This window comes from Eptesicus fuscus, chromosome 9 (assembly GCF_027574615.1).
Source record: "Eptesicus fuscus isolate TK198812 chromosome 9, DD_ASM_mEF_20220401, whole genome shotgun sequence".
NCBI lineage: Eukaryota > Metazoa > Chordata > Mammalia > Chiroptera > Vespertilionidae > Eptesicus > Eptesicus fuscus.
Window position 1 is genome coordinate 57,691,688 of NC_072481.1, and position 14,872 is coordinate 57,706,559.

Sequence of the window (14,872 nt, forward strand, 5' to 3'; positions counted from 1 at the left end):
TTCAAAACAACTGAACAGTAAGTTTAGATTCAGAGCTGCAGAGCAACTATTTTGTGTCCATCTGCACTTGCCATTTCACATCAAAGCAGAAATCTGTGAATACATTCTATTTTGTTCCCATTATTGTCACACACACATAATGATTGCCCAAAAACTTTCCGCAAGGATTTTTTTTTTCTTTGGACCATCCCTGGTTTCCTCAATACGATGACATATTGGAGATCCTGCAGTGTTTCTAACAATTTTTTTAAAACCTTATTTAAACATGACGCCTAAGAATTAAAGTCTGTTTCAAAATTCCCTCTTGAGACATAATTTCCAATGCTATTTTCTTACTTCTATTAACCTGGCTCAGTCTCACCTCTTTTTCTGTCCTCTCAGCTTGCATGCCATTCTCTATCTCCTTGCCTCCTTACCAAGCCCAAACTCCAGTCTTTCTAATTATAGTTTTCTTAGCAGCAGAGACTCCATCTTCCTAAGCAATTCTTATTAATCTTAATAAGACACATACTTGTAAACCTCTAACTACTGTTTCTCCTATGGCTGCTGTATTTTGGGGTGGACATCATGAAACTTGTGAATTTCTGAACAACAGAAATGGCATTATTCAGCTTTTCATCTTTTGTACCTAAGTTAATGTCCTGAATGTTATGTGTTCAATAACATCTTAGTGAATCAACTCAGACCAATTTATTTTACTGCACAGTCTTAATATCTAACCCCACCTTCATTTGTTATTAGTCATTAATACCTTTATCAATCTTTAATTGATTACTTTGCATATTCTCAAGAACAACATTTAGAAACTGCTTCTATTCTCATTGAGCACTTCACCTTTGCTCTGCCCTCCAGTTTTTGGCATATAACCATGTACTTTTTTTTCTCCTTCATAAAATTAGTCAGGCTGTTTAATCCACATGTAATTAATTTCTGACTATAAAGCATAAAGTGTTTGAGATATTGCAGATACAGAGATGAATAAGTTAGTCTTGGTTATAAGATATTTGTTAGTAATTTGTGGATAAGTTATAATGCAAGGCAATATGTTTATCAATACAATTTTAAAACTATACAAAATATATTTTAAAAGAAAGTGTTTATTGCCCCAGATGGTTTGGCTTAGTGGATAGAGAGTAGGCCTGCGGAATGAAGGATCCTAGGTTCGATTCTGGTCAAGGGCACATACCTCGGTTGCAGGCTCCTTCCCGGCCTGGACCCTTGATGGGGTGCATGCAGGAGGCAACCAATGTGTTTTTCTCATATTGAAATTTCTCTTTGTCTTTCCCTCTCTCTAAAAATCAATGGAAAAATATCCTAGGGTGAGGATTGAAAAAAAAAAAAAAGATAAAGTGATTAATTATATCTGGGTGGTGATTAGGAGTAAGGGGTAATAAAAAATCTCTCAATTTATGTTTAAAGTGTAAATAAGAGTTCTGCATATGATCAGAGTGGGGAAGAATTAACATTTAGATAATAACATTCTATTTTCTGTGCTCTGAAACTCTATCTTTCTCCACTCTATTCTCTTGTGCCCTGTATCTTACATCAAGCCAACTCTGCCTTGATCTTTATGCTCTTCCTTTTACATGACAAACCTATTATTGTACATAGGATTTAGTCATTCATTTATTCACTGAATGAATATTTATTGAGGTACCTGGGTACCTGGTTCTGTGCTTTGGCATGTTTCCTGCCCTGATACAACTTACCACCTGGAAGTGAAATGGCTAATTAAAGAGAAAAAATAAAATAGGCAGTGATTGTTGTAAAAGAAGTGTAGAACAGCACATTATTTTGGAACACATAAATGTGGAAGTTATAACTTAGTTCACGACTCAGAAAAATTACTATCAAGGAGAAGATGGAGATACTAAGACCTAGAGAATTTAAAAGATTGGCAAGGTCCCATTAGCCATGTTAATACCTTTGGATTTAATCTTTAAGTAAGAGTGATAAAATGAATGACATTATCAGATTGAACACTTTTAAGGTAGTTATGGCTACACATTAGAGAACTGATAGGGAAGTAGTAATAACGAATGCAAGGAGACCCGTAAAAAGTTTTTATAGCTAATTCAGCACACGCATACAAAAACAATATTTAAAAAAAATTATGGTGTCTGACAGGAAGCTCTCAGTTTCTGTAGTTTTAAGCACATGCTGCATTTTCCAAAATCTTATTAGTACACTAGAGGCCCTGTGCACAAAATTTGTGCATGGGGTGGGGAGGTCCCCTCAGCCCATCCTGTGCCTTCTTGCAGTCCAGGAGCCCTCGGGGGATGTCTGACTGATGGCTTAGGCCAAGCTGGCCTAAGCCGGCAGTCGGATATCCTTAGCACTGCCACAGAGGTGGGAGAGGCTCCCACCACCATCGCTGCGCTCATCAGCTGTTAGCCCAGCTTCTGGATGAGTGGCACTCCCCCTGTGGGAGTACACTGACCACCAGGGAGCAGCTCCTGTGTTGAGTGTCTTGCCCCCTGGTGGTCAGTGCGCATCATAGCAACGGATCATTCCGCTGTCCCGTCGATTTGCATATTAGCCTTTTATTATATAGGATTTCCTTTATAGTCTCTCAAACTAAAGTACCATTTCCTCTTTCATTATCAAATTTATTTTAAAAACCAGTTGATATTCATCTACTAACTCCTTTTTCTAATCACTCACTTTGTAGTACCATCCAATAGTCTTGTTTATACTACCAAAGTAAATTTCACTGCAACAGTCAAGGGCCACATGAAGGATGACGTATGGGTTGCATAAGAAGGACATGACAGTATGTAATTGTTTTTGCTCCTCTATAATAATTTTTCTGATTTCAATTCAAATGTCAACTCAGGCTAAACATTCTTTAGCTCCCACAACTCCACTGAAGCAATTGTTGTCAATAACCTCTATATTCCCAAGTTTAATGTTTTTTTTTCTTCCTCAATATTGGCTCTATTTCAGGCTATAATCTCCTCCTCTTTCATTAAATACTTAAATATTTGGTTTTATGCAAGATTTTGGTCAGAGAGCTTCTTTATGTTTATTATTGACTTTGTTAATCTTTGCTGGTCTCTTGGTTATAAATGCATTTATAAACTAATAACTATAAAATTTCTATCTCTAGTCTCAATAGCTTCCTTAAACCCCATCCTTATATCTCTAACTACTAACTTGGTATCACCAATTAGATTTCTCAGATAAATTCAAAATTATCCTAATCCCAATTAATTATCAAATATTTCTTAAACCTGTACCTTTACCTGTAACCCCTTCTTAATAACCATCATCCATTCAGTCTGTTTAAGGAAAACTCCTTTATTTTTACCCTCCTATCATCCCTCTAATTTAACCTCAAAAGTGTTTGTTCAATTTTTCCACTTATCTCCATCTCCACTGCCTTCACCAAAGCCCAAACCACATTATTATGTCTTGCTCAGACTACAGAAATTGCCTTCTGGATAATGCCTGTGCTTTGACTTTTCCTCTCTAAAGTTGACTTTTCATACAACTTCCAGAAAAATCATTTAAAATATAATTGTTGCCCTGACTGGTGTGGCTCAGATCAGTTGATTGGAGCATTGCCCTGTGAACCAAAGGGTTGCCAGTTCAAATCCCAGTCGGGGATCCTGATTGGGTTGTGAGTTTGATTCCAAGTTGAGGCACATTGTTGGGGCAACCTATCAATGTCTCTCACAGCGATGTTTCTTTCTCTCACTCTCTCCCTTCCTCTCTCTGAAATCAATTCTTTAAATGTTTTTAAAAATGACATATTTTTTTTACTTTGTTACTTCCACTTTACAATGACTTTCATTTACACTTAGGAAAACATTCCAAACTCTCTACCATAGCCTGAAAGGTCTCATAAGGTCAGGCCCACTTCTCTGGTCTCAGATCCAGACCCTCGACACTTTCACTCATGCCCTCTTCCTTCAAATATATGCAACTTAGTCCACATCTAGGCCTTTGCACTGGTTATGTCTTCTCCCTGTATACTCTTTTCATTGACTCTATTATGATTTGTTTCAGTTTATTAAGTTTAGTTTCTTCTAAATACTTTACTAATCATCTCATGTAAAGCAGAATGCTTTCTCCACTAAATCACTCTGAATTTATATTAACATTCATTACTAAATAAAATTATATTTTGATGTATTAGACTTTTAAAAAATCTGTCTCAGCCACTACCATCCTGAAGCACCAATACATTGTAAAGCTTATTGGGCCAAGAATCTTATCTCTTGCATTTACTGCTCTATGCCTGACTCAAAGTAGGAACTCAATATGCATTTGCCAATGAATAAAAAGTCACTGTAATCTTACCTAATAATAGACAAACATGTAAATTGACTGTACCTCCGCTACGCCCATAGCCAATTAGAGTGAGTATGCAAATTAACCCAACAAAGATGGCAGTTAATTTGCATATGTACCTGGGTCCAAGGAACATCTTTGGCACCCAGGTCACTCAAGCCTAAAGCCTCCTGAGCTGGTGATTGGAGGGGTGGGGAGCCCCTGCTCAAGCCTAAAGCCTTGGGCAGAACTAGCAATCAGAGGGGCTGGGAGGGCTCTGCCCAAGCCTAAAGCCTCAGGCAGGGGGAAAAAATCAATGGAAACATATCCTCAGGTGAGGATAAAAAAAATAACGTAAGAAGTATCATATCCTATGAAAGACACATCTTGAAAATGCCTAAAGAAAGTTGTCATTTTTTCATGGTGAAGGGACTGGAGTCTGTGTTGGATGAAAATACCTTTGTGGCTGCAGTGACTGGCAGTGGCTGCAGCAGAGGGGTGATGGGGCTGGCGCCTTCCCCTGATCAGCCCGGTAGCCTCCTGCAAAGGGAGGCCAGACTGCAACTTAGGCCCACTCCCAATGGGCTTTTGTATCTTTGGGACTTTTTATTTTCCCTTCCTAGAATGTGTTTTTCCATGAGTAAGGAAATCCTGCTCATATTCTTAGAAACAACTTAAATATTTCTCCAGAGGCTTTAGGCTTGAGCAGGGGGCTCTGCCCCTCCCATCGCAGGCTTGGGAGGCTGTAGGCTTGAGTGACCTGGGTGCCAAGGATGTTCCTGGGACCCAGGTACATATGCAAATTAACTGCCATCTTTGTTGGGTTCATTTTCATACACACTCTGATTGGCTGTGGGTGTAGCAGAGGTACCAAAAATATTTAAGTTCTTTCTAAGAATATGAGTAGGATTTCCCTACTCATGGAAAAACACATTCTAGGAAGAGAAAATAAAAAGTCCCAAAGATACAGAAAAACACATCTTTTGGGGAATAAGTAAGGCATTCAGAGTGCTTTGGGATTGTAATAAATATGTTTTTTTAGCCACCACTCCATTGTTAATATCATTGCTCAGGTGTATGAATTCATTATTGTACATCCTAACTGCCTATAGTCTCTTTCTGCTCTAATCTATACAACTATTGCCAGACTAATAATCCTAAAGTGAAATTCTAATTATGTACTTTCTTACCCCCAACCGAACAACCTTTGATGATTCCCCAATGCTAACTGAAAACATTTCCAACTCCTTTAATCCACTGAAGGCTTTCCAAAAGTTCTTGCCAACCTTACCTCCCACTCTTCCTTTTTTTGTACACTGTATTTGAGCCAAAACTGAATATTTGCATTTCCCCATGTATTTCTAGCTATTTCCAAACTCAGTGTCTCTGCTACACTTTCCCTGTGTCCAATGCCCTTTCTACCATCTCTTCTACACAACTTCCACGTTTCACATGCCAACATCAAGATGCTGCCTATGAACTATCTAGCCAGAAATAGCTCTCATTTTACTTAACTCTCTTAAATGGGCAAGTGATTGTGTTATCATCATAATTAGCTAGCTAACATTAAAATAGGAAGATAGCCAGACATTATAAACACAGCTGCAACTTCACACTCCCCATGGAACTACTGGTCGTTCCCTGGGGGAAAGGGTCCAACAAAAGGGGAGATGGAGGATGCATTATGAAGTTGTGGTGATGTAGGGAAGTTGCTTACTGTCAGTCTAACCTTGGCTAGGGGGTGGAACACTGCATGTGAGCGCAATCTTGGAATGTTAAAATCCCTAAAGAAACTTGCTCTCTCTTGTTCCTCTTGCACTCCTGTTTCTTGCTTGCTCTGTGACCTGCACTTGTCAGGGCACCTCTATAACCATGTAGCCTTATCAGTCACATGTCCCATGGCCAGGCGGACCCCACAGGCAATGTTGCAGCTGGGAACACAAGCTAACCTAGCCAACTGATGGACTGGACTTTAATATGGAGAGGAAACTATGGGCAATGGCTTTATTCTAGCTCTGCTGAGAACAAGGCTGGCTGGATTTTTTCCATGGCAAGATGGAAGGGAATGGGACATTGAAAACACAGGGGTTTAATTCCACTCAAGTAAATATCACTTATTCTCCTCTGTGTGTGTCAGAAACTCCTTTTCTTGTGACATTGCAAGAACCCCACTTCCACCAGCAACAAGTGCAGATATAGAGGGTACCCCACAGATACAATTATTCTAACTCATATTGTAATTTCAGTAACCCTTTCTTAAGTTTTCTATTTTATCTGGGTTCATTATCCTATTGAATATAACATTCTTTATACTGAATTTTTGTTTTTCTTGTAAGTATTTAGTTGACATTTCAAAATAAAGAATAAATTGTATAGGGATATAAAAGTATATGAATACCTATATATTACTAAATCTAAAACAAAGTAATAACCTTATACTTGAAATTAAAATCACAAACTTTGGATAAAAAGCTGTGGGAGAGATGGAACAGTGAGGGGAAAAAAGAAGAATGGGAACCTTTCTTCTCAAACTCTTGCTGTGGGTTACCCACCATGATCAATGCTCTCTCTGCAAGTCCCAGAAAAACTCACTCAAGTAGGTATTCTTTTAATCCCAATTTTTCAAAAGAGGAAAATAAGACTCCAAGTGGCTAAGTAACACATAAGAGGTAATTGCCGTAAACAAGAATTAGAACATTTTCTATTGATCTGCAAAACTTGTTTACTTGCCCAAAACACTAAAAAACTCACCCAGATTTTCCAAGCTCCCAAAACACCAAGGGCCAGATATTTTTCCTTTTTTAATTCTTTATTGATTAAAGTATTACATGAGTCTCATTCCCCCCATTGACCTCTCCCCAGCCACTCCCAACCCCCAGCACATGTCCTCCCCCACTTAGAGTCTGTGTCTATTGGTTATGCTTATATGCATGCATACAAGTCCTTTGATCTCTTACCGCCTCCCCTCCCCTTGCCTTGCCTTCCCTCTGAGGTTTGACAGTCAGTTTGACGCATCTCTATCTCTGGAACTATTTTTGTTCATCAGTTTATGCTATTCATTACATTCCACATATGAGTGAGATCATATGGTATTTATCTTTAATCAACTGGCTTACTGCACTTAACATTATTCTCTAAGGTCCATCCATTCTGCTGCAAATGGTAAGAGTTCCTTCTTTTTTACAGCAGCGTAGTATTCCATTGTGTAGATGTACCACCGTTCTCTCTTTTTTTCTTTATTTATTAAGTTATTACATATGTGTCCTTATCCTCCCTTTGCCCCCCCTCGACACCCTGCTCATGCCCTCACCCCTCCTGGTGTCTGTGTCCATTGGTTAGGCTTATATGCATGCATACAAGTCCTTTGGTTGATCTCTCCCCCTTACCCCCACTCTTCCCTACCTTCCCTCTGAGGTTTGACGGTCTGATTGATGCTTCTCTGTCTCTGGATCTGTTTTCGTTCATCAGTTTATGTTGTTCATTGTGTTCCACATATGTATGAGATCATGTGATATTTATCTTTCCCTGACTGACTTATTTCGCTTAGCATAATGCTCTCTAGGTCCATCCATGCTATTGCAAATGGTAGGAGTTCCTTCCTTTTTACAGCAGTGTAGTATTCCATTGTGTAGATGTATCACAGTTTTTTAACCCACTCATCTGCTGATGGGCACTTAGGCTGTTTTCAAATCTTAGCTATTGTAAATTGTGCTGCTATGACCCTAGGGGGTGTATATATGCTTTCTGATTGGTGTTTCTAGTTTCTTGGGATATATTCCTAGAAGTGGGATCACTGGGTCAAATGGGAGTTTCATTTTTAGTTTTTTGAGGAAACTCCATACTGTTCTCCACAGTGGCTACATCAGTCTGCATTCCCACCAGCAGTGCAGGAGGGTTCCTTTTTCTCTGCATCCTCTCCAGCACTTGTTGTTTGTTGATTTGTTGATATTAGCCATTCTGACAGGTGTGATATGGTACCTCATTGTCGCTTTGATTTGCATCTCTCTGATGATTAGTGACTTTGACTATTTTTTCATATCACTCTTGGACTTCTGTATGTCCTCTTTAGGAAAGTGTCTATTTAGGTCCTTTGCCCATTTTTTGATTGGATTGTTTATCTTCCTTTTGTTAAGTTGTATGAGTTCCCTATAAATGTTGGAGATTAAACCCTTATCGGTGATGACATTGGCAAATATGTTTTTTTCATGCAGTGGGCTTTCTTGTTGTTTGTTGATGGTCTCTTTTGCTGTGTAGAAGCTTTTTATTTTGATGTAGTCCCATTTGTTTATTTTCTCCTTAGTTTCCATTGTCCTGGGAGCTGTATCGGTAAAGATATTGCTATAACATATGTCTGAAATTTTGCTGCCTGTGGCTTCCTCTAAGATTTTTATGGTTTCTGGTCTTATGTTTACTGTAAGTCTTTTATCCATTTTGAGTTTATTTTAGTGTATGGTGTAAATTGGTGGACTAGTTTCATTTTTTTTTTGCATGTATCTGTCCAATTTCCCAACATCATTTATTGAAGAGATTGTCTTGACTCCATTGTATGCTCTTGTCTCCTTTGTCAAATTTTAATTGAGCATAATGGCTTGGGTCGATTTCTGAGTTCTCTCTTCTGTTCCATTGGTCTATATGTCTGTTTTTGTGCCAGTACCAGGCAGTTTTGAGGACAGGGGCTTTGCAATACACCTTGATATCTGGTATTGAGATGGCATCTACTTTGTTCTTTCTCATGTTTGCTGTATTAGGGGGTCTTTTTTTTTATTCTATATGAATTTTTGGAGCATTTGTTCTAGGTCTTTGAAATATGCCATTGGTATTTTAATGGGGATTGCATTGAATCTATAGATTACTTTGGATAGTATGGACATTTTAATGATGTTGATTCTACCAATCCATAAACATGGTATATTCTTCCATTTGTTTATGTCTTCCTATACCTTTTTTTTTTTCAATGTCCTGTAGTTTTCTGAGTATAGGCCTTTTACCTTTTTAGTTAAATTTATTCCTAGGTATCTTAATTTTTTTCTTGCAATGGTAAATGGGATTTTTTTTTTTTAGTTGTTCTTTCTGTGAGTTCATTATTGGTGTATAACAAAGCCACAGATTTCTGGGTGTTAATTTTATATCCTTCTACAATGCTGAATTCACTTATTAAGTCTAATAGTTTTTTGATGAAGTCTTTAGGGTTTTCTCTGTACAATATCATGTTATCTGTGAATAATGACAGTTTTACTTCTTCTTTTCCAATTTGGATGCCTTTTATTTCTTCTTCTTGTCTAATTGCTATGGCTAGCACTTCCATTACTATGTCAAACAGGAGTGGTGAAAGTGGGCATCCTTGTCTTGTTCCTGTTCTTAGGGTAAATGGTTTTAGTTTTTGCCCATTGAGTATAATGTTGGCTGTAGGTGTTTCATATAAGGCTTTTATTATGTTGAGGTATGATCCCTCTATTCCCACTTTGTTGAGGGTTTTTTATCAAGAAAGGGTGTTGGATTTTGTCAAATGCTTTTTCTGCATCAATTGATAAGATTATGTGATTTTTATCTCTCAGTTTGTGTATGTGATGTATCACATTTATTGATTTGTGGATATTGTACCATCCTTGCATCCCTGGGATAAATCCTACTTGGTCATAGTGTATGATCTTTCTAATGAACTGCTGGATCCGATTTGCTAGAATTTTGTTGAGGATTTTGGCATCTATGTTCATCAGGGATATTGGCCTGTAATTCTCTTTCTTTGTAGTGTCTTTATCTGGTTTTGGGATTAGGGTGATGCTGGCTTCATTGAAAGAGCTTGAAAGTGTACCTTCTTAAATTTTTTGGAATAGTCTGAGGAGAATAGGTTTTAGTTCTTTGAATGTTTGGTAAAACTCCCCTGTGAAGCCTTCTGGCCCAGGGCTTTTGTTTGCTGGAAGTTTTTTTTTTTTATTATTATTACTGTTTCAATTTCTTCCTTAGTTATCAGCCTATTGAGATTTTTTGTTTCTAACTGATTGAGTTTTGGAAGGTCATATTTTTATAGGAATATGTCCAGTTCTAGGTTGACCAGTTTGTTGGAATAGAGTCATTCATAGTATTGTTTTGTTTTTTTTACAATAGTTTGTATTTCTGTGGTGTTTGTTGTTATTTCACCTCTTTCATTTCTGATTTTGTTTATTTGGGTCCTGTCTCTTTGCTTCTTGGTGAGCCTGGCTAAAGGTTCATCAATCTTATTTATCCTTTTAAAGAACCAGTTCTTGGTTTTATTGATCTTTTGTGTTTTTTTATTTTTGATTTTGGTCTCTATGTCATTTACTTCTGCTCTGATCTTTATTATTTCCTTCCTTCTGGTCACTTTGGGCTTTTCTTATTGCAGTCTTCCTATTTCTTTAAGTTGTAGAGTAATATAATTTATTACAAGCTTTTTTTGTTTTTGAGGTAGGCCTGCAGAGCTATAAACTTCTCTCTCAGGACTGCTTTCACTGTGTCCCATAGATTTTGGATTGTTGTGTTTTCATTGTCATTTGTTTCCAAAATGTTTTTAATTTCTTCTTTTATCTCTTTGGTAACCCAATCATTGCTTAATAGGATGCTATTTAGCCTACAAGTATTTGAGGTTTCTTTATTGTTTTCATTGTAGTTGATTTTTAATATTATGCCATTGTAATCTGAGAAGATGCTTGATATAATTTCAATCTTCTTGAATTTGAAGAGACTTTTCCCGTGTTCCAATATGTGGTCTATCTTTGAAAGTGTCCCATGCGCACTTGAGAAGAATGTATAGTCTGTAACTTTGGGGTGAAATTTTCTGAAGATGTCAATTAAGTCCATCTGATCTAGTGAGTCATTTAGGATTGCTGTTTCTTTGCTGATTTTTTGTCTAGAGGATCTATCCAGTGATGTCAATAGGGTATTAAAGTCCCCTACTATGATTGTATTGCTGTCAATCTCTCCTTTGATATCTTCCAGAAGTTTTTTTAAAAATGTATTTGAATGCTTCTGCATTGGGACCATATATGTTTACCAGAGTTATATCCTCTTGTTGTATCTATCCCTTTAGTATTATGAAGTGGAGAGGCCAGATATTTTAATAACATAATGTTATCAATGTTAGAATCTTGCTTTGAAGCCTAGTTTTCAACATTTCTGTATTGAGTGGCTTCCACTATAGTATACTGACTGAATTTATAATTCTCATTGTTTTTTTTAAACTACAAACCAATGAAAGAGCTGTTCTTTATGATTTGATGCAATATCCATTGACTAGCTTACAAATGTTTTTTTTACCTGAGAAATAAAATTATATGTAATAAGAATAACAATGATTTCAAAAGCATGTTTTTCCAACACTAGATTTTATGTTCAGAGCAGCTATTAAGTGTCGTGTACCAATCCATGACATAACTATTACTGAACAAATATATGTTATGCTTTGGGCTTGAGTAATGACAGTTGATATTGAAAATATGTCAGGTTTCTTATCAGTCAGAATTCTTAATTAACCTACTGATGCTGTCAATAAATAGAATGATTCTTCTTTGGGAATAACGTTATATGATGAACTCTAGATATTTCATTGCTGATAAAACTCTGGAGACCTAATGTGTCACTGACAGGAGGACAGTACTCTAAGGAAGAAGGTCACCCAAAATGAATTGACTTTCTTGTAACAAATACAGTGATGGGGCATACAACTCAACTCGTAGCTATTCTGGTTTCGCTGCTTCTATTTCAGACACTTAAGTACCTGGGATGGGGCAACCTATGCTTGCCCCTGAATCTTTCTTGTGATCTGTCTGCCCCCCAGAGGTCTCTAAAATAAAGGAACCTCAGTACTGATTATAAGGAAACCTGGCACTGAGGTGCAACAAAGATCATCCATACTTTCTTGTTCAACATTTTCAATAAGCAGTACATGTACAGAGTAAAAGAAAAATAAAAGTAACACCTTTTCCACAATATTAAGGTATAAAATGGCAAAGCTTCCAATTCCCAACTCTCAGTCTCTTATACAGTTACTTTTTTAACTATGTCAAGGATTGGATGTTGAGTATGTATTCTACCTGCAATTTTCAACAATGTGCTTTACTGGCATATTTTAACTATTATTTATTGCTATATATGCTACAAAATATTTTAACTGTTATGTATTCTTACATGTTCTGCAAAAAATAAATGTGACAGGGATTCCTGCAGGTGTTTCACCCATTACATTTTAAAATGTATTTGTGTGCATTATTTTAGTTGCTTTTCATATAAACATCAATAGATTATTATCTCCATTTTTTGATACAAAGAAATTAAAACTCAAAAAGGCAAGTAACTTGCCCAAGGTTATACAAGCAGGATGTGAGTTGGAGGAGCCAGGATTCAATTCAAGGTCTCTCTGATAGCAAAGCCAAAAGATACTCAGAAATACTGCATTATATGGTGTTGCCTTAATGCAGCCTACAAATTCAAATCATAGTGATTCTTGGTTTTCCACCAAGAACCTAGCTTCACACCCATCAACTGAACTATTAGCCTGCACATTTTCATACAGATATTCTTCTAGCCCATTTTTCACTCTAGATTTAACAAATAAAAGCAGGAGGCCCAGTTAAATGTTAATTGTAAATGAAAAAATGAATGATACAAAATGGTAACAGTGGACATTCAGAGGGCAGTTACCATTCAATATTTGAGACATTCCTATACTAAAATAATATTCATTGTTTACCTGAAATTAAAATTGAACTGGATAATTCTGTGGTTTTATTTTAAACTATTGCCCAGAGTTTCCCTTGGAGACTAAACTCCAATAGCAACTAAGAAAGCTGGTTCAATAACCCACCCCTCAGTAGCACCTTCTTTTTTCTCTAAGACTTTGTAAGACTTTTTTTCCTCCCATGTTTATATTCCCAGACATCCCAAATAAAATACTTGCTAACCTCCGGCATGGACTCAAGGATAACCAAATTGAAACATACTCTTTACTCATGCTGGCTTCTACATAGCTTATTAGCTCAGCAACTGAACACTTGGCACCTGAATGACTATGAGAACTTGAAAAAAAATGCTCTGAGAATGCACTTTAATGTCTAACCATATAAAATAATAAATTGTGACTTTTATTTATTCTGCATATACCACACTTCTCCTCTTCCTCACAATGTTGCAGGAGACCAAAGAAATACCAAGCACACGTCCTAGAGAAAGGGAGGGACCCCTTTTATTAACACTAGTGGACTCTGGGAATAATTTCCAAATCAGAATAAAGAAACACACAGAGGGCTTCACTTTTTATAAGCTTCTGGGGTCTTTGTCTTGCAGATATGGTTCTGCCCCCTTTTGTGGGCTTACAGGAAGGCCCCCAGGTGTTAGGGGTCCCAGGCCATATCCAATGATCTGTCCTGGGACCAGCGATAATGACCCTCTCCCCTCCCCAGGGCAGTGCATTATTCACAATTTTTATGGCCCTACACGCCTTGCAAGACCAGTGTCCTCCTCAACAAAGGCATCAATAAGTAAGAAGAAAATATCTTGGTACACTGTTAATATCCATAGAACTTACAGAAGTCAGGGTCATGAATGCAATAATACAATGCTTTGTAAGGTGCTCCTTTCAGAAGGGAGAAATGGTAATTTTCTTAGGAAATTCAGAAACACTTCAGTTATATAAAATGCCCAATCTACCTATGGACTCTCTTGTACCATCTCTATATTTTATGTTCTCTTGAGCATAGATTTGTTATTTTCTTAAATTGCACCTGCTACTTATTCTTTATAAAACATATATTTCTATAGAAATGAACTCTTTATTAAATGTTTAAAAATCCTTTTTTTTCCTTTTCTCAAATTTAAATGGAAGGGAACACTTACCTTTAAGTTGTGGGTGCCAAGTCTTTATCTCTCATCACTGACACATGCCATAATTCAATCTCTGTGTTTTGTGGCTGTTCATAAACCAACAAGCACTGGAGGTTTATGTCATCAGAGGGAAAGCTGAAAGTGAGTTATAGCCTTGCCTTCAATCTCTATGTTCTGCGCAGAAATAGCCACTTTTTCAGAATGTGCAATTTAGAGACTTGGGAGCAAGAGACCTATATAGAGTATTTTCTGTAGCCTGTGCCAAAGTCAAAACTATGAGCATTCAAAATAAAAGATTGCTATAAGATCAGTTCAAAATACACCTATAGCTTTATGGGAGACAGAAATTTTTATTAATATTTGAGAAACTTGAGAGAGGGCTAAATTCTACTTATTTCTAAACTTTAAGATAGTTTCTAAAAACATTAATCCAACTTTGAATTTAATCACCAAAAATCGGGATGATGATAATAACTTGGACATCCTGACTAATGGGCAGTCAATGGTTCTTTGAATTTATGTGTTAATATTTATCCATGTGAAATTATCAAGTAAACATTTATAAAATTGGCTATACAGAGAGCTAACCAGAACACACACACACACACACACACACACACACACACACACACAATCCTCCGCAAAGTTGATAAAGACTTAGAATTTTAAAAAATGTTTTTATTGATTTTTAGAAAGAGAGAGGAAAGGAGAAGAGCAACATCCATGAAAGAGACATAAATCAGCTGCCTCTTGCACGCCCCTA